The sequence below is a fragment of the Thalia democratica genome, unplaced genomic scaffold, assembly GCF_965202585.1.
Source record: "Thalia democratica unplaced genomic scaffold, ktThaDemo2.hap1.1 HAP1_SCAFFOLD_638, whole genome shotgun sequence".
In the NCBI taxonomy this organism is placed as follows: Eukaryota; Metazoa; Chordata; class Thaliacea; order Salpida; family Salpidae; genus Thalia; species Thalia democratica.
Window position 1 is genome coordinate 26,041 of NW_028139643.1, and position 24,691 is coordinate 50,731.

General features: G+C 25.7%; 1 pseudogene; it reads left to right on the forward strand.

Annotated features, from left to right (window-relative positions):
• Positions 1-280: 280 nt before the first annotated feature.
• Positions 281-24,192, forward strand: LOC145846796 (A disintegrin and metalloproteinase with thrombospondin motifs 18-like; annotated as a pseudogene).
• The last annotated feature ends 499 nt before the right edge of the window (positions 24,193-24,691 follow it).

Sequence of the window (24,691 nt, forward strand, 5' to 3'; positions counted from 1 at the left end):
CGTAGACCTTTTATTGTTTACATACTTAAAAGTTTTATTTTTTATAGTTGCAAAAATAGCTTTAAAACTACGGTTTTAAATTTTATTGTTTGAAATATATAAATAAATTAATATTAAAAATTATAAGCTTTTAAATTTTTTTTCGTTGAAAATAAATAATAACTTGTTTATCAAATAAATATAACACATTTATTTAAATTTATCCAGGTGGGTGTCGGATGATTGGGGTGAATGCAGCAGAAGTTGCGGGGGCGGCATAAAATCGAGGCAGATCAAGTGCATGTCATTAACTGCATCCGGGGATCTTTTGTTTCCCAATTACGAATGCGTGACGTCATCAAAACCTGCAACGACGCAACAATGCAACTCTGACGTAATTTGTCCTCCCCAATGGCACACCGGCCCATGGTCTAAAGTTTGTAGATTTTATTATATTAATTAATAATCAAACTTAAATTAATGTAACAAGCCTTAACTGAACTTAAATAGCTTCAACGCAAGAACGTAGCCCGTTGTTTAAAATTTTGAATTTTGAATTACGCTAAAATAATAAGTTTTTATTAAATAAACATTTTAAAAACATCTAATTTAGTAGATATAATAATTGTAAACTTGGTCAAGTTAAATAATGTCTATGTTAAATAATTAATTTCTTAACTAGTCACGTGTTGAAAAATCATCTGTTAATTTTGTGAAACCATATGTAAAAGGAACAAGTTGTTTTTGTCATTGTACTTTTTATACTATATTTGTATTAAAAGTTTACAAGTATACAAATTGAAAGATGTCAGTCAAAATTAATCGTTGTTAAAAGAAGTGTTTTTTATATTTTTAGGTGTTTTAACTTATTTTTATAAAATTTTAAACAACATATCATTCTGTGGTCTCGGTAAAATTGATAGGATTAATTCTGTTTCAGTGCCCTTTTTAAATTATTTCCTAAAAAGATTTGTTTTTAATAACAAGTCATTAAATAAATAACTAAAATGATATTAATTATTCACCATATACACAATATTCAGTTGTTAAGTCTCATAAAACCTAAATTTATATAATCGTCATTTTTTATTTAGTAACTAATTAAAACTTTAAAAATTAATCTTTTCCATCAGTATTGGTGAAAACTTATTTATTTAATTACATATTAAATTAAAAACAAAAGAAAAAAAGTTGTTTCGTCATTTACAAAAAAAAGTATAAGCTAACTAACTGATATTATCACTAACTGATATTTTTGTTATTTTAACAGTTACTGTCAAAACAAACATGATATAAAATTATTATCTTTTAAAAAGTACAAATAGAGTGAATCAATAATAAACCAACAGTGTTCTCGACGTTGCGGGCAAGGATACCAACATCGAACTGTTTTCTGTCAATCAGAACTTCAGACACTGAGAAGCATCAAATGTACAAACACTAAACCAATCGGCAGACAGAGTTGTCTTATTAGAAAATGCAGAATCAAAAAATTTACTTGGCAGTGGACACAATGGGGACAAGTAAGTAAAAATGTTTTAGTATGCTGCCTTTCACAAACTATAAAGTTTAATACCTAAATAATTTCTTATACATAGAAAACTTAATCTTAAATTTACTTTCGGTTGTTACGAACAGAATTCTGTTTAGTTTACATTTCAATGAAAGTTTCTATCAAAGTAATAGAGAGCAAAAAGTTTTACTAGCTTGTAAAAAGACTGTTTACTTATATAAACAATTCGTAACCCCAAGCTCTTAAAACAAATCCTTTTGTTTCGTGTTTACATTTGGTAACCGCAAAAATCAAACAATGACTACTTATGTTTTTGACTTGCAGTAAAACTTTACTGCAACGATTGTTAAAAAGGGCGCAAAATGTTGTTGAATGACAGTTTTTTCCTCTTGTATTTAAAATCGTTTAGTTACACTGTCAACTAATTTTAAAATGTTTTAATTTTTTCTAGTGTTCGAAATCTTGCGGTGAGGGCATTAAAAGAAGGCAACTGAAATGTACTTACAAGTCGAGAAGCGGCAAGATCTATCACGTACGCTCCAAACGATGCAAGCGAATCAAGAAGCCCAACGACTGGAAAGCCGACAGGACAGCCATTTGTTTAGTAAAAAGTTGCCCATTAATCGTTGCCATGACAACCACTCCAACAACCACCACTGTCAGGACTACAAGTGAAAGATTGAGACGGATTGAGGTGAATGAGAGAGAATCAGCTTTAAAAAACAGGTCTCACTGAAGCAAGCTGGATCACTGGCAATTGGCAACAGGTTGGAATATTTAAGTATCATATAATTATTTTAAGAAGAACAACTACTAAAAAAAGTTTCTTATCTTTTTAAAAACCAGTTGTAATGTAGTTTACTACTTTTTAAACACTTTAAATTTGCTAGATTTTATTTTTTTACAATCATTTCAAAGTTAAAAGAAGTAGAAACTCCTCAATATAAAAATAATAACATTAAGAAAATGCCATGATTTAATGATAGAAATTATTCCTACTTTGTGCAATAAAGTTATTATTTATTTCAGTGTTCAGTAACTTGTGGTAGCGGATACCAAATGAGAATTGTCAGATGTCTGTTATTCGGTCGACCGTCGATTAAATGCCGACCCGGGCAAAAACCGGATATTCGGAAAACTTGCAACACCAACAAATGTCCTTCCGATAACAAAAGTGAGAAATTTCAAATATTTTGTTTTAAATTGAGTACTAGGCTTATTATAATTAGAAGTGACGAGTTCGTTTAATCAAATCCCGAAGGTTTTGACGTAACTCTTTTGACGATTTTTGACAAAATGGTTATGACGCAACAATTGAAGCTTTTCTTCCTTTTTTATATCTTTAAATTTTTCAGCAACTGTAGAAAAAAAAATTGATATTCAGTTGATGCTATTCATTTAAGTCTAAAATTCTGAAATATTATTAACTAAATCGTAAAAAATATCTAGTTTAGTCTTTAGAAGTAATTTACTGTTGTCTCAACTTGTTAATTTTATTTCAGATAAATGTGTGGACAATTTCAAATGGTGTTACCTTGTACCAAAAAACAATCAGTGTTCACACAGTTATTTCGGTAAAAATTGCTGCGAAACTTGTCAAAAAGCTCAAACTAAATCAATCAGCTACCGATAGTAGTAACCATGAAGCGATGTATAAAATAAAAAGTTGTTAAAAATGATTTATAGAAGAAGTAGAGAAGTTTTTTAAAGCAAGCCAATTATAAGTCATTAGCATCGTTATACGTTTACTGTAAATTCCTTAGTTTATTTATATCTATAAAACGAGTGAAAATACCATAAAAAGTCGATTAAAATTCTACCAATTTTTAAACTTAAAAAAAGAGCTCAATCACTGCCCATTTATTAATTTTACGACGTTTTTGCATCACTTCTAAATACTTTCGTTTTAGAAAGCTATAAAATACAAGAACAAAATAACTAATTATAAGTATAGGTAAACTATTTTGTTTAATCTTAAGCCTTCAAGTATAAATAAAACTTTAAAAACTTTTATATTTTTAATACACAAACTTACCACTTATTTATATAAATATGACTAGCTTTGCAAAGCTAATCGAATTTTTTTACAGATATACTTTTAATTTATATAAATGATAACTTAAATTTAAAACACTTTTATCTAAATAAGTATAAACTATTAGAGTTTAAAAAAAGTTTCATTTCTTGTTTTAATCTCAACTAAAACTTTTATATTTTTAAACTGATCATAACTTTTAAACATTCCAGACTTTTATTGTTTAGTCCAATATTTTTAAAGGACATATTTTCTTTGCTTTCGTATTTATTGCTTACAGTGCTTTCTTTTGATACCTTTATACAAAAGTATATTTTTCAAACCTCAAATTAAATACAATATTAAGCCTAGAAAGAAATATTTTCTAAGTATCATCAAGTGCAAAACTTCTAATTCAATAATAATTGATACAACAATATTTTTCATTTGGTTATTTCTTTATAGCGTTTGAATAAGTATTCTAATCATCATCTTTTTATTTGCAACATTTTTATACTAATTTAACAATGAAACCTCAAACTAAACATAATTATCCTACAGTATTTTTTTAATTTACAAAACAATAAATACAAACTTATCAGTTTTACAATAACGTGTTTTCTTATATTTTGTTTTGTTATTTCGATTAGTTTTTTTGTCGTACTGTTTCTTATCAAATAAACTTATAACAACTTATAATGATTTTTAATTTTTTGTTTCTGTTGTCAGAAGGAAATTTATTGTTTTAAATACCAGTTGCAACATAAGTATTTTTTTTATTAAAAAAAATTGTGACGTAGTTATACTAAATTATAAGAATTTGATTTTCAAACTTATATTAACGACGAAATTTAGCTAATGTATTGTTAATAGGGCTATCTTTCAATTTCCAGATATTTGCGTTTTGGTTTTTCTTTTTGATGAGAACTGATTCATAACTACAAAGCTTTAAGATACAAAAAATGCAATCTTTTATTTAATACTGTTGGTTTTAATATTGGTTTATCAAATATAAATTTTCAAATCTCGGTTTTAGTGATTCATTAAAAAGAAATTGTTTTAAATATATTTTTAAAATAATAGGTATAAATTTTACATAATATCTCCGTACTAAAATTTTTCAAATTAAATTTTAAATATATTTCGCATAGTTAAAAACACGTTATTTATCTACATATTCTTAAACGTAAAATTTACATATATGTAATTAGATAACAACTTAAAACATAAAAATTTATAGATTGTTTATTTGATACTAACTTTGAAAAAATCTTAAGTCTACGTTATCTTAACAATAATAAAGTTTTAAAACTAAAAAAATAAATTTAATTGCCATTAAATAGTCTAAGTTCTTTTGTTTTTATATATAAGCATCATAAATCTTAAAAATCGTAGCATCTTAATACGGAAAGTATTGCCACACAACTAATAAGCTAAATTATCTACCAAACTGCATTTATATAAATATGGAGAAATTTAGTATACGTAAAAGATTGACAGAAATTAAATTTTCATATTCATCATACTACTTAAACACAAAAAGTAATTTTTAGTTTAATAATTTTTAGCTTATTGTTAACAAGTATTGTTCTAAAAATTATGAAAAATATATACTGATTTTCCATTCGACAGTAAAACATTTTTTACTTTGATATTTTAAGCTTTAAAAGTCTTAACAGCCGTGGCATCTAAATACAAAAAATGTTTCCTCGCGACTATTAAGCATAATTATCTACCACATAACATATCCTGTTAATGAGTAATTTAGCATATGTAAAATAATTATTATATAGTAATTTAGTAATGTAAACTATTTTAGAAGTTTAACATTTTTAGCTTATATATTATTACTTTTACAGCAAAAGTAACTTTTAGTTTACAAAATTTTCTGGCATCGTAACAATTGAACAATTGAGTATAAATGCTTATTTTTTTGCTGCTCAAAACTTTTAAGGTACTCGTAAAATCATACATTTTTTCGTATAAATATAACTACCTATTATGAAATTAGCACATATTAATTTAATGATGTTAATGAATTTATGATATAAATTGTTTTGACGGATCAATTCTTGATGAAAAAAAAAACTTTATTTGCTTTAATAAAAATAAAGAAAATTTAAGTTCAAGTAACTAAGTTTTGCAACTTAACACTTAAACAATATAATTAATGTTACTCTTAGTTAAAATTAAACTTTTTTTGCTGTTAACTTGTTTTTATTAGCTTTGATATATTTAATAGTTTTGTTATCAGAAACGTAAATTAAACGATGAAATTAATTAAAAAACAGCATAACCAACTGTCATAAGTTTTTAAACATTATCGATCATATTTTACTTGTTATTTGTTAAAAGGTCATTACACTTAAATATATGATAAAATATTTAAAACACAAAACAGATTACTTCATTTGATGTTCAATGTTATACTTTGATGTAAAAATTAAATGCTTCTTGAGGTTGTAATTCATGTTTAGTAAGCACAATTTATAAGTATTAAACATTTTGAAGAAAAAAATTTCAACATCATTACTTAATTTAATCACGCTATTAAGCGTGTTTAGTATATAGGTTTGATACATCAAAGAAATTATGTTTTTTATGTTACCTGTAATAATCGAACTTATGGGGTGCAAATTTTAAACTAAAATTTTATTGATAGTAAATTACACACACAGTTTGTTATGTATCATAAGCAAAACTAAAATAAAAAATTTTGTTTCTTAAACTTTGTTTTATTTAATCCATGAGTGTTGACTATGTTTTGATTTCTTATCTGCCTTTTATTAGTTTTTTGTTAATAAACAATACAACCAGTACATATTTAAAATATTTTTATACATTTTAGTCACTGATTAACCAGCTTGAAAGTAAATTTTGTAAAAACTGGTTTAATTTTGAAGGTTTTCAGTTTTTTCTTAAGATTAAAAAGAAAATCATTGAAGTAATAGCTCTCATTATAAGAATGTAACTGATTAAATTTACAATTAATGAAAAGTGTTGTTTTAGATTATAAATCTTAAAACGTCATCTTTTCAACTTTTAAATTAAAAACTTTGTCATTACTTAAAGCTGGCAATGAAATATTAAACACCTTTTTTTGAATTTTTGAGTTAAAATTTGTAAACTTTTGCAACTTCAGAAAGTATACACTTGTATTAAACTAATGATTTACTTCGAAATACAGTTGTACTTTTTTTAAAATTTATTATAAATTATATTTAAAGAAACTAGTTAATATTTTTAGTTTACAACACTTTGAAAATAATTGTATGGTTGCATATAGAAAACTAACATAAACATGTTTCTATTAATTACATGAGATAAAGTTTTTCATACTGAGTAAAACTCATAAATCATACTCAGTAAAACATACTGAAGTTAAAAAAAGCTAAAACTTACCAACTAATTACATGTATAACATTAAACAATGACATTTATATTGTTTGACTAAATCATTTCCTCATGTTTTTTTGTATATAAAATATATAAAAATATACCACAATATGATTATATCGGATAAGAACAATTAAATGTGAAAATAATATGAACAATATACATAATCCTTCATAATAATCAATCAGTTATATCAGCATTTAAAGTCAAAAACTTTAAGTTTTATTTCCTACTTAAGTCATGCATCACTCAAAGCAAATCAAATAAATCATTTTTCCACAAAATTATGGTTTTACACTTTCCTTATTATTAACCTTTCTATATTTAAATATGATGTAATGTGTTTCCAATTAAAGTTCATGAGTTCATTGGCTTAATAAGTGTAACAATTGTTTCAATACTTTTTAAGTTTTGTTGTATAATTTGTAGATTGATGAACATAATTAGAGCTTTTATTTGGTTTAATTTAATTCTGTAATACCGTTTATTCAAAAGTTTTTATTTAATTTAAAACATATGCTTACAAAGTTTTAACTTTTTGAAAATCAAGTAATATTGATTAGTACATCTACAATATCATTTTTTACTTAATAGTTTAAAATATCAACTTTAATATAATTCAAACATTAGTTTTAGATTTAATTAACTTGTTTTTAATAACAAATAATTTAATTGTTTATATAATGTTTAACTTGGCAAAAAAAATTAAAATTGTTACTACAAGTATCAAAAGTTTTAATTACGGTTGTACTGCCACACCATATATATTTTAATTCGCAAATTTTTGTTTTGTTAAAATTAAATATTCGCAGTATAAGTAAGAATATACGAGATACTTGATATGAGAGATTTTAAAAGTAAAAAAAGTCGGTATTGTTTGAGCTCGAACAGTTGGAGAGAACGGTAATAATTGCGCGGGAAAAATATAAAACTTTTATAAAATTAATAAAAATAAACTCTAATAGATGTTGAAAGCAAAAAGACATGTTATTTTATACAAACATGTGTTTAACTTTCTAAGAATATTCACGCTTTTTGGTTACTTGTGTAATCACTTCAAAAGATCAGCAAAATAATTTTGTTTGAAGTTATACTTTTGAGGTTTGTTTAACCAAGATTAATTAAACTAAACTATAGACAAAATTTTATTATGTATCCTTTTTTTTTGCTAGATTACGTTTTAAAGGAAAAAATATAAATTTCTTTTATTGTTTTATTTTAATATCAAAGTTTGTAAAAAAAATATATATACAATTAAAATTTATAGCCTTAACATTACTATATAATAAAATCAACATTGTAAAAAAAACTCAAACTAAATCAACACCTACAAATTTTCTTATATGTGTTGTTTAACTCTAAATTTTAAAACTTATAAACAATCAAAATAAAAAAAGTTTTAGTTTAACATTTAATAGATAAATACATTCATTAAATAGTATATAATAGTTTACTTAGCTTTATTATTTGTATCACTTTTATTTGTTAAAATAACCAGTGCAATATTATTTAACAATTATATCAAACTTTAGTTGATTTGATTGTAGATATTAAACAATAACTTAGTTTATTTCTTTTGCTAAGGTATTGTTATTGTTATTTTGTTACAATTAAAATAACTAACTTTTATAAAACAAAAAAAGAGGAAGTTACTTTTACATATTATTATAAATTATAGATTTAAACATAAAAGCTGCAAAATTGCTGCAATAATCTCTTGAATGCTGCAACCAATAATGCTGCAATAAATAAATCATAAAGAGAAAGTTTCATTCAGTTTTTACCGGTGCAGAAAAATGTTCAAAAAACACAGCAAAAATGTTTGTGTGACATTTAGAAAACTAGATTATATTTAATTAGATTAAATTTTGATAATGGTTTGAATTTCTGGTTTATAAAAAGTTTAATTTTTTTGCCGAAGGTATTCAATTTCGCCGATTTAACTATGACATAATGGTAACAAGTTTTCAGAGCTTAATTAAATTAACTCTGTTCGTTATCACGATTTTAGCATACAGAAAAATTTTGCCGTTTCATTTCCAAGAACTTACATGTTTGATATTCAAAACTTACAACTTGATTGTTGTGGTTTTTATTAAAAACATTAAACCTATAAGTAACTAAACAATTACTGTTGAAATATTGTTAAGTAGTTGTAAGGTGAGAAAATAGGTATTAAAAAAACAGTTTGTTACATAAATTTAATTTTTATATTTTATGATTTTAAAGGTGTGCGTGTATGAACCTTACTGACCTAACTGTTTTAAATGGGGAAAAAAGGTTAAGCTGTTTTAAACTGGCCGAAAAAGTATAACATAAATTTCAAAGTTTTATAAGTTTGCTTGGTTTTATTGTAAACTATAAATGTAAGATAAATTGAACCACTTAAAGCGTTATCAACTTAAAACAACTTATAGGTTTTATAACTTTTTTTATAACAAGTGAAAAATTTTCAATGAGAATCAATAAACTTAAACTTGTTTAAAATCATAAATTTTTTAAGTTGTTGTAATTGCTTAAGTCTAATAAATAACTATTAGCTATTTGACAATCATAAGGTTTTATTAATTGACAAATTACCTTTGATTTAAAGAAGTGTTATGATGTAAGAATGTAAAATTTTAAACCACTTCGCATAATTATAAAGAATTTCCTTTGATGTAGACAGTAATGTGGAAAACAAATTCTAGTAACTGTTTTAAAAAAAATAACTAACATTTATGTAATTGAGAATTACTATTAAAAAAACAGTACAATTATTATTTTTTAATTTTCAATTTTTTGAAATAGTTGTTTTAGTTAATTTAATGAAAAAGATATTGAACAAAATTAAGTAATCTTGTGTTTAACAGATGACTATCTGTCTGCGAGAAAGTAGATAATTGTTTCTTTGTGGTTTTTGGTTGTTATTAAATGTATACAAAACATATTTTAACTCCAAAAAGCAACTTTATTGCATCAATCACATATTATTAATCAAGCCACTGTTAAGGCTACAGCTTTTAAAATTTCCGAACACTTAGTAAGAATTAACTACACTTAGTAGTTAATTCGCAAGTAGTTATCAACGCTACGAAATTAACAATACAACAAAACCGTTATGCTATTAAATATCTTACAAAAAAACCGGTAGAAATATTTCCATTCAGCTTCAGTTTGAAGATGCCGACGTTGAAAACATATTGCTTTTGTTTTCAATTTATTCAATAGTAAATTATTAAGTTTTAGATTCCTTATGATTACATATTTGGTCTTTTTTTTTTCATAAACATCACATGTTCTCGTTTGTTAATTAGTATTACGTGGTTGAACTCTTAAGATTGGTCAGCTTCAATAATTGAATGATTTTAAGGACAAAAAGTGGTTATTTTCAAAAAATGTGTAACTGACCGTACTGTTTTTAATTACTTCTTCTTTTTATTATAACCTTCTAATACTGTTGCATTTTTTTATGTACACTCATTGTTTTATTAAGTTCGTAATCAGTCTATATTTCACCTTTTTTTTAGTATAGAAGCTGGTGTAGTACTTGTTGTTTATAGCATATTATTTTTTTTAAAGTCATTATTTATAAGTAGCGTGTGAAATAATATGTATTTACGTATGAGGTCAAGTAGTTAGTAAGCTTAAGTACAATTGTCATTTGTCGGTAAATAAAGCGTACAAAAAAGTATAAAGATCTAATTTAATTAAATTTAAACAACTTTTGATATAAACATCCAAAAACTGACTTAAATTACTTTTATCAATAAAACATACTTTAAAGGAATTAACTTTACAAAAGTTATTAAAAATCAAATATTAACATGAAAAGATTTATTCAAATTTAGTCTTACAAATCATAATTAAAATAAGTACAAAATAAGTACACTTAAGTTGAAATTTACAACGTCAATATAAGTATAAAAAAAATTATATTTTAATATTTATAATGACAGCATTTATTAAGTTTTTTAAATGGTAAAAGAATTTTGGATAACTTTATAACATGAAAATTTCTAACGTGTGAAGAGAAAGTAAAAAGTTACCATTAAAAACGCTTTACAGTTAGTAAATAAAAGTTTGTGCTTTGATTTAAGTTGGTAGTAAAGTTACATACAATTTTTCAACAAGTACAATTGTCGTCTGGAGCTCATTTTACAACTATTATGACGTACAAATGCTGCAATTGTGACAGCAGATGAGTGCTTTTATAATTGTCATTCGACACAACTTTGTAATAAACAAAAAACTCCACAAAACAATTTATTTTTTGAAAATAAAAAAACACTTATTATTTCTAGATTTGCTAGAAAAAGTTTTTGTTTAAAAAGTTAAGTGTTTATTTCGTTAGCTTTTGTGTTAATAATATCTGTTTGTATTTAAAAAATTGTTCATGTAATTAGTATATGAGTTTGATCAGTTCATCAAACTTTAACAACATAAACTAACTTTTACAGACGGGCTTTATGCGAACAAACGATGATGACATCATTATAGAACCGATAAACGATAGCCATATAAGCAACAAAGAACGTCATAAGATGGAAACGTCACAATCACGTGCATCAACATCAAGGAGGTAAAAAAGAATAAAAAATACAGTACCGTGGCAAGGGCAGAAGACGTGAGTTTATGACGTCAAAACTAAAACATTTTTGTGGAAAAGTCGGCGTGCTTTTAGTGTTGTGGTTAATTAAAAACCCTTTAATTGATTTTTATCTAAATTACCGACAAATATCCTTCCAAAGTATAAGTTTTGAATAAATATGATCTGAAATAAAGTCACCACAAACAGAAATTGCTGGCCATAAGTTCGTGCATGATTTTAGTTAGAGTTATAAATTGTAAAATTTGTTTTTAGATTTCTCCTTCTAGTTACGAAAAGCTTTAAATTTTTTGGAAAAATCAATGACTTGATACTGAAGCTACATAGAAATCTTTAACAAGCTACTTTTTAACCTATTTGACATTTTTATCACTTAATAATTTTAAAAGTTTACCACTAAAAGTATTTTACAATAAAACTTAACAATTTGTACAAAATACTCCATTATCAGAAATTTTCCAAATTCCATTGTTACAATTGTGTTTTATGTACTTCTGTCTAGTAAAGCATAAAGTCGTTTGTGTATTTGTTGTTATTAAGAATACTTGTTTATACAATTTCATGTGAGTAGGAGTTTTTGGAACATAAACAACAAAAACCAAGGGGTCTCAAGTGTCGTAAACGACCCAACAAGCATTTTTCTATTGTTAATTGTGAACTTGGCATTAGTAGTTTATTTGAGCAAATGAAGAGAAAATAACGTTTCTATTCTAAACAATGATAAGTCGAATTTACTGAGCTAAGTTGTTTGTGGTATCAAATCAAATTCTATAGTAATGTTGAAATAATACAATATTGTTATTTTTGATATCATTACAATAAAAAAGTTGTTTCCAATAATAACTATATAAGTTTACGGTTGTTCGAATGTTTTTTTTTGGAAATTAAACTAGAAAAACTTAAGACCCTATAAATATTTAACTTTAATAGTTGTTTTCTATATATTTATATTATATTGTTTAGTTTTCACTCAAGCGAGTTATCAAGTATGTCTATTTTTATGGTTTAATGTTTAACTTTTAAAAAAGTACTAAATCAACATGAAACATATTAAACATATGAACTAACAAATTTGTGGTTTGTTTTCAAAGTCAATAAAAAATAATTGAGTTAATCAGCCGTAAAATAAAACAGGTCTGAATTTAGTTCGATTTTTTTTTATAAAGTTACAACAATAAATTTTTATAAAATAAAGCTACTTGTTTCTCCGTAGACTTGCACGAAAACTTCTGTTTTAGTTGTTTTAAAAAGTAGTTTATTTGTAAAATAAGTAAAATTTAAATCTGAAGACATCTACATAAGTATAGAAAGCTTATAGTAATTGTTACTAAAAAATATGCTTATTAATTACTTTAACTCAGCTTTCTAGATCAACTAGGAGTTATTTTGCCTTTTTGACTGTTTATGAAAAATAATTAAGTTAAGTCAAACTGTACCAATAAACAACGCGTTTCATTTTACAACAGATCCAGTAGAAATCAGTGAAAATTTAGAAAACAAGACACTGACTATCCTGTCAAACGGTGAAATTCATATTTCTTCACAGGAAGATCAACATGAAAAAGAAGAGAGAATTGAAGCAGAAAGAAGATTTCGCAGGTCAATTTCAAGAGAAAGGTCGAGTCATTATGAGAGAGATGAGAGAAGAGTTAAAAAGAGAATTGAAACTTTGGTGGTCGCTGATAAAAAGTTTATTGAAAAACATAAAAATGATGAAAGGAGTACTACAATCTACATACTAACTATTATGAACATGGTTAGAATAGTAACAAGTCTTTCTATGCAATCACATATAAGTTGTTAGCTTATTTTTTATCGTTATTATACTTTATCGTATAAACTGTATAAATTTTATTACAAAAATAAATAAAACTTTAAAAAATAGTATGTTTTTAATTTTTAAAGATTAAATCATGTTTCTCTTTAAAGTTTCCTAGTATATTTTCAAAAATTAGACCCTAATTGCTTTTTTCACTAGAAAATTTTTACTCTTTATTTAATTAATATCTAACCGCAAACTATGTACTTCGCTGTAAATTACAATGCTTAACTATTTTGTTCAAGCTAGTTATAAATGAGATAAAAAAAGCTCTTAAAAGGAATCATAAGTTTGGCATCTATTTTTATTAGAAATACTAGCAATAGTAATACGTAAAATTAAGGTAACTAATGCGCTTATCTACTGAATTGTAGCGCCAGAAACATAAAGTGCAGATAAAAAAATAAGAAATTATACTAACTTTAATTGCATTAAACTAAAAACAGACATTACAAAAACTAAAAAGTCAAATAATCCTTGGTAAACATATTACGATTTTACCGTTTCATAAAGTACTAGAAACTAGTTAAAACTGGATAATATTTAGTGTCTTTGTTGTAATTAAAGTTTTTCATTAGTATAGTTAGCACATTGATAGGTGTTTTTAAATTTTATAACCCATCATAAGGCGGATATAATTCGTTAAAAATTCTTTAATGTTTTAACCTAGTTAAAAATTTGGACTTGTAATTAGGTTTGTAGGTTTCGATGTTTATGGTGCTAAAAGAATTTAAACTACACAATGTTGCTAATAAAACATCTGGAACATTATTTACCGGTAAACATTCAATTATAAAATTACTAAATTCCTTGAAAGACAATTAATGTTTTTCGTGAAAATAAACGTTTAAAAAGTTTTTATTACTTATGGTTAAATATTAGTGTGTTAAAAATACATATAATAAGCTTTAAAGTATTTCTTCACACTTTTTTAGCTTGACTTGTTTTAAATCATTTGACTTTTACTGATTTTTTTATTTAAATAAACTGTCAAAAAATATTTTAGGTATCAAGTTTATATTCTGATCCTTCGTTAGAAAATGATGTTAACGTCATTATCATTGGAATTGTTTTACTGGAAGATGATTCAGTTAGTATTTGTAATAGGTTTTTAAAATACATGCAAAGTTTTTAATAATTTATATTAATACTTAATTATTTTTAAGTAATTTTATGTAAGTATTTTTTACTTTAAATTAATATTTAAGGAATTGGAATTAAGCCACAGGGCTGATACATCATTGCTTAATTTTTGTGAATGGCAACATAAACAACAAGATAAAATTGGCAGTAGAAAAGCTGATCATTCAATTTTACTCACAGGAATTGATATTTGTGTTAACAAGAACAAACCATGTTCAACATTAGGTTATTAATTTCTGTAAATATTTATAAAATTACATTTTTTAAACTTTTATAAATTATAAAATTAAAAATTAAACAACATATGTAACTTACACTACTGATACATAACTACATACATTAAAAAATTAGTACTGTATTCTGTTAAACTTTTTTAGTATTTACTGTTTTCATTATCAGGTCTTGCACAAATAGGGGGTATGTGTCGTAGAAAAGAAAGTTGCACAATTAACGAGGGCATTGGTCTTGGACTTGCTTTTACTGTCGCTCATGAAACTGGACATAGGTAGGTGTTGTATATTGTTGTAAATAGTAGAAAATAGTAATTTTATTAATGGAAATAAATATAATTTTACTTTTTAATTAATACAGTCTTGGAATGAGACATGATGGTGAAAGTAATACGTGTAATTTGAGTGAAGGAAACATCATGTCACCTACATTAAATTCTCTAAATGGGGTATTTACCTGGTCCCAATGCAGCAGAGAGTCATTAAAAGACTTCCTCAAGTAAATAATTCAAATTCTTCATAACAGTATAGTTTAAAAAATCCTATTAAAGATAAAATTACATCACTTGTTTAAAGGTAAAAAAAATCTTCTAATTTATTTTTATATATTCAGTACTTTTTCAGGAGTTCAGACAGCTATTGTATGAACGACATTCCATCAGAACTAACTTCTGATTTTGATTATCCGTCACAGCAACCGGGACAAACTTATTCGGCTGAAGAACAGTGTAGATGGCAGTTTGGCAATAAAACACAAATTTGCAACCATAAATACAAACATGGACTTGTTAGTTCAAGTAAAAATATCTTTAAAAAGTAAAATTAAACTATGATAAAAACAGGTGAGCTTCGTAGTTAACTTTAAGCAAAATAACTTGATTTCTTTATTATCTTTATCTATGCTTCCGCTATTTTGAACGTAACAAGTCAATTAAAATACTTCAAAACATATTACAAAACTTAAAATTTAAATTACTAAGCCTTTAAAAGGTGTTACAAAACAGACAAGCGAGCGTAAAATTAATTTAACTTGTCAATATTTTACATGCTTCTTTGAGAAGCTATATAACGTATGTACATTAGTTTACAGATAAAAACAAGCAAAAAGTATAAACACTTATAAAAAATTCTTTGTAGAACCAAGCTTAATACATACGTTCTCAAAATTTCATTATTTCAGAAAGCTGCGAAGGTAGCTAATTAAAAATATTTTGTAATTTAATATAAAAGTATTAAAGTTAATTTTTTTAAAGTTTTTGCACGCGCTAGCCTAATAAGATACAAATTTACTTGTTTTGCAACTCTTTTAAATATAAAATGTTGTTGTTTTTATGCCACCGTATGTAATTAGCTGGTTTTGAAGATATTTTAACACAGTAATTAAAGCCGTTATAGATCGTAAAAACAGTAATTTAATTGCAGCTGATTAATTTTAATCGCTAATTGCTTTTAATGTAAAAATAGTTAAACTTAAATACTGCAGCTGAAAACGTTTACAATAAAATATACATCCTGGATTAAACCAGAGCTTAACATTTACCGACCTATAAAAATGGTTAAAACAAATATTAAGTCAGTTTTATCAGCACTTTCATATTAAAACAAACTTAATTACCAGCAAAGCATGTTTGTAATTGATAAAAGAGAGAATTGTTAACTGCTTATAACTTGCCAACTAATGAAAAACAAACAATAAAGCCGGCAAGTCTTTGTAGATGTACAATATTTACACAGCTTTTTAAACTAAGTTGATACTTGATATTATAGTTTACTTTCAATTTGTTCTTTTTTTGCTAAGAATTAGTTAAGCAGCATTACAAGTTAACGTAAGACTTTATTTGCTGTTTATTAAATACATAATCTAAACTAATCTTAATAAAAAAATTTACACAATATAAAAAAATGTTAAACTTTAAAAGAACGATATTCACAATGTTCATATTTTCTGCAAACCATACTACACATTTTACCATATATATATGTATATAAATGTACACTTACCTACTCAATCTTATAGATCAGTAATTTTTTTTAGAAAGGAATATGTAAGACTTTATGGTGTGGGAGGGGAGAAATTTGTGAAACAAAATATATGCCAGCTGCAGAAGGTACTAAATGTGGACATTATCTTGTTAGTAGTTTATATAAATATATAATTTATTAGAAAAATAAGATTTCAAAAATACTGGTACACGTGTTTCATAAGACTAGACCTCTTTTATCTTAAGCCAGCTAAACTTAAAATAAAAAGCACTTTGTTAAACATAAAGGTTAAATTATTTAAAAGCCCTTCAAGTGTGGCTCAGTAGAAGGTGTTTAAGTTTAAATAACAACTTTATTTAATATATATATATATATTATAATTAATCAAATGCACTCTATTTTAAAGTTTAGATATAACATGCTATTCTGAATTAATCCATCTGAATTTTTATCTACATTGTTTTTTTTTTATTATTCAATATTTTTTTGTAATTCAAGTAAAAGAACTAGCAAAGTTAAAAAATACATTAAGTTATCAACAACTTTTAATAAAGAAACATGTTTTATTTTTCAGTAATTTTTTTTTATAACAGTGGTACAGACGAGGAGAGTGTGTCACATTAGGGGAAGTCCCGAGTAGAATTAACGGAGGGTGGAGCAAATTTGATAATTGGTCATCTTGTTCGAGGACTTGTGGCCGCGGTGTCCGATGGAGAGTTCGGCGGTGTGACAGCCCCAAGCCTCGATTTGGGGGAATTCCCTGTAATGGCGAAGACAAACAGTACGAAATTTGCAATCCAGAGGTATTTTTTTTTCTAATTGCCGAGTTTCTATTTACAGGTTTTGATTTTATATTCTTGAAAATATAGGATATTGTAAGGAGTTATTTTATTTATTAGATTAATAATTTTTTAAAATTTAGAATTGTGAGCCTTCAACAAAGACATTCAGAGAGCAGCAATGTTCAAATTTTGATTCAAAACCTTACAGAAGATCTTATTACAAATGGGTACCTTTCACTAAATTCACTACTTTTGGTTAGTTAAAATAAGTTAATAGTATTTATATAATAAAATATAATAATAACATTCACTTTAAGTTTATGACATCTTTTACTTCCAAATTTAACTTTTGGTTAGCAAAAAGTGTATAAAAGTATTATAAAACAAAAACAACTAAAACATTTACTTTAAGTTTATGAGAATCTTATGAGACTTTCTTAAATACATATTATTACTTTTGAAATAATACAGTTCTAAAGTTTTTGTACTTAATCTTAACTAAGTAGCTCAATAACTTTTTAAGTTTCCTCTAAATAGTTAAAACAAAACAGATACAAATTTTATCTTTAGGTCGAGGACAATGTGAATTGTTATGTAAAGCTGAAGGATTCGGATTTTTCGATATGTTGGCAGATCAAGTTATAGATGGGACACCTTGTACTGAAGATAAAAATATGTTATGTATTTAGGGTAAATGCATGGTCAATTTAATTTGTTTTCTAAAAGTCATTTGTTTAAATTTATTTAAGTAGTTTAAAGTATCAAGATAAAAAGAAAGTAAATATATTTTAAACCATGCTTTTTACCTTTCTGTAAATGTTTTTAAAATTTAAAAGTAGTTTGTTAAAGGAGATTTAGTTTATTTTTACATTTCTAATATTCAATCAAATTTTATACTGAAAATAGTCAGATCATTTTAAAGGTTACATATCTAATAATAGTAACTTCAAAGTTTCGGTAAATTAAAATATTTAATTTTTACACCAAATTTGTTTCAAAATAAAAAAGATGAGTTCCGAAATTTTATGCCTAATTGAAAATTAATTATCTGGTTAAAACCACTTTTATACTTTTAATTGGATTAGGGTAGAATGGTTTAATGAACTTACTAAGTTGTAGTACAAAAGATAACTAGTTTATTTTTTTTTGTTTCATTTTCTATTTTTATTTTTATTACTTAATAGATTATAAATTGTTTTTTTAACAGAGATTAGGATGTGACAATAAAATAAATTCAAACGCGACAATAGACGCATGTGGGGTTTGTAATGGTGACAATTCTACATGCCAAACAATAAATGGTGTTTACAATAGAAAAGTCGTTAATAGCGGTTTGTTTGATTAGTTTTTAGAAAATACAAAAGTATTTTTTTAACAATATTCCAAAAAAAAAATTATACGATCAAATTTTAATTAAACCATAAAAAGTCTATTCCTAAACCTAAAAGTTTAAATGCAAAATTCAAACACTTGAATAGTTTTTATTTTTGCATGAAACAAACTATTTAATTACTGTTTGAAAATATAGCAATAGATCTGCTCTTGTGTTTAGTTTTAACCCAGTTAAGAGCACATTAACAATAGTTTAGTATCGGCAAGCAAGTCATATATCAAAATAAAATAACACTTAAATTTAATAACAAAAGGTTATGTAACATCAGCCGGCAATGCTCGCTTTGAAAATCTTTGGAATTTGTAGTACAATTGTTTTCTAATTATTTTCTCACATTTAACAATGAATGCAAGGTACTACAGAGTTGTTCACATTCCAGCCGGTACGCGAAAAATTGAAATAAAAGAAAATAAATGCTGCACTCACAGCTATATTGCAGTGAAAAATACAAACACAAGAAATACTAAGTGAGAAATTGTTGAACTTTTACTTTTATGTTTTACAGCTAAATTTATTTTTTCATAAAGCTTTAGTTTTAGCTGCAACAAAGTTTGATGTATATATTTTACACTTATTAACAATAAACTATAAAGTAAACAAAACAATTTTAACATCTATTGTAAATACTAAAGTAATAAGACAAAAAATACTCAAAATAATTTTTAGTTTTCGTTTATTTGACATACCATTTTAATTTTGATATGTTTCAAGATATTTTCTCAATGGAAACTGTGCAGTTAATATGCAAAGATATCGAATATTTGCCGGAAGTGAATGGGTATACAACCGGATACCGTATAAACCGAATCTCTATCAACCGAAGGCCAGATAGATCAAGACTTGATAATCGAGGTTTAATTTTTTTTCTAACTTGTTTACAGAAATCTGCTAAATTTATACTGTCAAGAATATAAAGTATAATTACAAATTGAAATTCAATTCATGTATTTTAATTTATCAAACTGTTTTACAGGTTTTAGTAGTAACTGATAATCCGGGTATAACTTGGACGTATACAACAAGAAAACAAAATTACCCAAAACCAAGAATATTGGTTGTTTTCGAACATGAGCTGGTCGCTCCAGAAGAAAAATATGTTTGGAGTAAAAAGTATTCAGAATGCACTAAATCTTGTGCTGGAGGTTTGAAATAGTTCTTAATGATTCCTTTAAATCTAAAATAGTAAGTATAAAACCAAAAGGACATTTTAACAAGCCGTTGATTTTTTAAAAAATAATGATCATAGTATGATTTTATACTAATTTTTGGCCTCTGTGTATTTAAGATGAGAGCTAAATTGCTTTGTTTAATAAAGTTATGTATTGATAAATCAATTTAGCGAGAGTAAAAAAAAAACTTTTTAACTTAAAGGTTTCCAGGCTATACAGTTGTTTGAAATCATATTTCCTGAAAATGTTTTGAGTATATTAGCTAAAAACTAGACATTAGTTTCACATTATGTCTTAAGAGACCTTCAGTAGGTATTAAATAATTTAAGAGGTACAAAAGTAGCTATTTTATGTTAAAAAACTTCAAACGTATGTAAAAAACAAGTGCAACATATTGCTTATTGATACAAACATTCTATTCTATGAAGTACACCGGTTGTAATTCTAGAATAGATTATTACGTCACAACGTTTAAGCGCTTGTCGTTTACTGTAACTTATCGTTTACAAAGTATATATGTATTGCTATTCCATTTGCCTTTTATCGATTTAGTATTCAGGTACAAAGACTTTATTATTGGAGTTTGTTATTGACTGTTAAATTTCTGAAATTAATGCTCATTTAAAATCGTGGAACAATAACAACACTAGTTTTTATAATTTATATGTTCAAACCAGTTTCGACTGTATTCTTTTTACTTTGATGAAAATTCAATAAAAACTTCTGATTTTATGGTTAAATCTATAACAAACTTTTTTATAAAATTTGATGTACAATGATAAGGTTATTTTAAGGATCACAAACTTTACAAGTAAGTTGTTTGAGGAGACAAATATTAAAAGGAGTTACACAAAAAGAACAAACAGTATCTGAATATTACTGCAAATCATCAAATAAACCAATTGTTATTACAAGGCGTTGTAATATTGAAAAATGCCCAACAAGGTTTGAAATTTGTTTTTTTTTTAAGTTTAAATATGTTTTTATGTGTAGACCCTTTATTTTCACGTACCTAACAGTTTAATTTTTTTATAGTTGCAAAAATAACTTTAAAACTACGGTTTTAAATTTTATTGTTTGAAATATATAAATAAATATATCTATATATAAATATAAGCTCTTTTTATCTATCTTTTTATCTATAAGTATAAGCTCTTTTTGTTGAAAATAAATAGTACTTGTCCATTAAATAAACATAACACATTTATTTAAATTTATCCAGATGGGTGTCGGATGATCGGGGTGAATGCAGTAGAAGTTGCGGGGGCGGCATAAAATCGAGGCAGGTCAAGTGCATGTCATTAACTGCATCCGGGGATCTTTTGTTTCCCAATTACGAATGCGTGACGTCATCAAAACTTGCAACGACGCAACAATGCTACTCTGACATAATTTGTCCTCCCCAATGGCACACCGGCCCATGGTCTAAAGTTTGTAAAATCTATAAACTTATTGAAAATAAATTAGTTTTTGTAATAATTAATTGTATTGATATACTCAAACTTATATTAAAAAAACAAGCTTTAACTGAATTTAATTAACTTAAACGCAAAATAATATGCCGTTGTTCAAAATTTTGAATTTTAAACTACATTAGAAATAATAAGTTTTCATTAAATAAACGTTTGAAAACTATCTATTTTAGTATATATAAAAATTGAAAACTTGGTCAAGGTAAATAAGATCTATGCTATGTAGTTAACTTCTTAACTAGTCACGTATTTTAAAACCACCTGTTAATTTTGTGAAATAAATAAGTAAAAAACAAGTTATTTTGTCATTTACTTTTTACAGTATTTATGTTTTAAAAGTTTACAAGTGTACAAATTTAAAGATGTCTGTCAAAATTAATCGTTGTTAAAAGGAAGTGTTTTTTATATTCTTGGGTGTTTTAACTTATTTTTATAAAACTTTTAACAACATGTCTATCTGTGATCTCGGTAAAATTGATTGGATTAATTCTGTTTTAGTGCCCTTTTTAAATTATTTCCTAAAAAGATTTGTTTTTCATAACAAGTCTTTATATTATTAACGAAATTAATCACTTCCTATTTAAAACCTAGTTCTATATATTTTACTTCATACTTTTATTTAATATTTAGTTGTTAATTCTCATAAAACCTAAATTTATATAATTGTCATTTTTTATTTAGTAACTAATTAAAACTTTAAAAATTAATCTTTTCCAATCAGTATTGGTGAAAACTTATTCATTTTATTACATATCAAATTTAAAACAAAAGAAAAAAAAGTTGTTTCGTCATTTACAAAAAAAATATATAAGCCTCACTAACTGATATTTTTGTTATTTTAACAGTTACTGTCAAAACAAACTTGTTATTAAATTTTTACCTTTAAAATAGTTTAAATAAAGTTTAACAAAAATAAACCAACAGTGTTCTCGACGTTGTGGGCAAGGTTACCAACATGGAATTGTTTTCTGTCAATCAGAACTTCAGACACTGAGAAGCATCAAATGCACTAACACTAAACAAATCAGCAGACAGAACTGTCTTATTAGAAAGTGCAGAATAAAAAAATTTACTTGGCAGTGGACACCATGGGGACAAGTTAGTAAAAATGTTTTAGTATGCTGTCTTTTTCAGATTAAAATCTTTAATGTTTAAGTTATTTATTATACGTAGAAAGCTAAATCCTTAATTAACTTTCTGTTGCTTCGAAAACAGTTCTGTTTAGTTTACATTTAAATAAAATATTTTATCAAAGTAAAAGAGAGCATAAATTTTTACTAGCTTGTAAAAAGACTGTTTACTTATATAAACATTACGTAACCCCAAGCTCTTAAAACAAATCCTTTAGTTTCGTGTTTACATTTGGTAACCGCAAAAATCAAACAATGACTACTTATGTTTCTGGCTTGCAGTTAAATTTTACTGCAACGATTTTTGAAAAGGGATGAAAAAGTTGTTGAATGACAGTTTTTCCTGTTGTATTTAGAATTATTCAGTTACACTGTCAGCTCATTTTTACATGTTTCAATTTTTTCCAGTGTTCGAATCTTGCAGTGAGGGCATTAAAAGAAGGCAACTGAAATGTACTTACAAGTCGAGAAGCGGCAAGATCTATCACGTCCGCTCCAAACGATGCAAGCGAATCAAAAAGCCTACCGACTGGAAAGCCGACAGGACAGCCATTTGTTTGGTACGAAGTTGCCTGACAACCGTTGCCATGACAACCACTCCAACAACCACCACTGTCAGGGACGACGAGTGAAAGATTGAGACGGATTGAGGTGAATGAGAGAGAATCAGCTCTAAAAATAGGTCTCACTGGAGCAAGCTGGATCACTGGCAATTGGCAACAGGTTAGATTAATAAAGTATTATTTGCTTATATTCAGCAGAATAACTACTATAAATAAGTTTTTTATCTTTTAAAAACCAGTTGTAATGTAGTTTACTACTTTTTTAAGACTTAAAATTTACTATTTTTTACCTTTTTTTTACTATAATTTTGAATATAAAACAAATAGAAACTACTAAATTAGATTATTATCTGAAAAAAATATTCATGACCAAACATTTGTTTAAGTGTTAGAAATTATTCCTGCTAACTGAAATATTTTTTTTTCAGTGTTCAGTAACTTGTGGTGGTGGATACCAAATGCGAATTGTAAGATGTCTGTTATTCGGTCGACCCTCGATTAAATGCCGACCCGGGCAAAAACCGGTTATTCGAAAAACCTGCAACACCAACAAATGTCCTGCCGATAACAAAAGTGGGATTTTAATATTTTCGATTTGAGTATTAAGCTCGTTAACGTTTGAACTTAGCGTGATGAAATTGTTTAATCAAATCTCGAAAGAGGTTATATCGTGGTTATGACGCAACGATTGAAGCTTTCTTTCTTTTAATTGTCGTTAAATTTATGATCAGTCCAAAAAAATAGATAAACTTAGTTATTTAGTTGATTTTGCTCGTATAAGTAAATGATACTTAAATACTATCAACTAAATCTTAAAAAATACCTAGTACATATTTAAGTTTTAGAAATAAATATACTGTTTTCTAAACTTGTTTATTTTATTTCAGACAAGTGTGTGGACAACTTTAAATGGTGTTACCTCGTACCAAAAAACAACCAGTGTTCACACACTTATTTCGGTAAAAACTGCTGCGGAACTTGTCAAAAAGCTCAAACTAAATCAATCAGCAACCGGTAGTAGTAACCATGAAGCGATGTAGAAAATAAAAAGTTGTTTAAAATGATTTATAGATGAAGTAGAGAAGTTTTTTAAAGCAAGCCAATTATAAGTCATTAGCATTGTTATACGTTTATTGTAAGTTACTTAGTTTATATATATGTATATAAAACTAGTAAAATAACATTGTCAGTCGATTAAAATTTCACCAGTTTTAAATTTAAAAGAACAGCTTAATCACTGCCCAATTATGAATTTTATAACATTTTTCATTACTTTTAAACATTCTCGTTTTAGAAAGCTATAAAATACAAGAATAAAAGAACTAAATATAAGTATAGGTAATTTTTTTTTGTTTTATTTTAAGACTTCAATTATAAACACAATTTTAGAAACTTAGCAGCCATTTGTATCAACATGACTAGTTATGTAAAGCTAATTGATGTTTTTACAGATATACCTTTAATTCATAAATATTGATAACTTAAATTTACAACACTTTTATATAAATAAATATAAA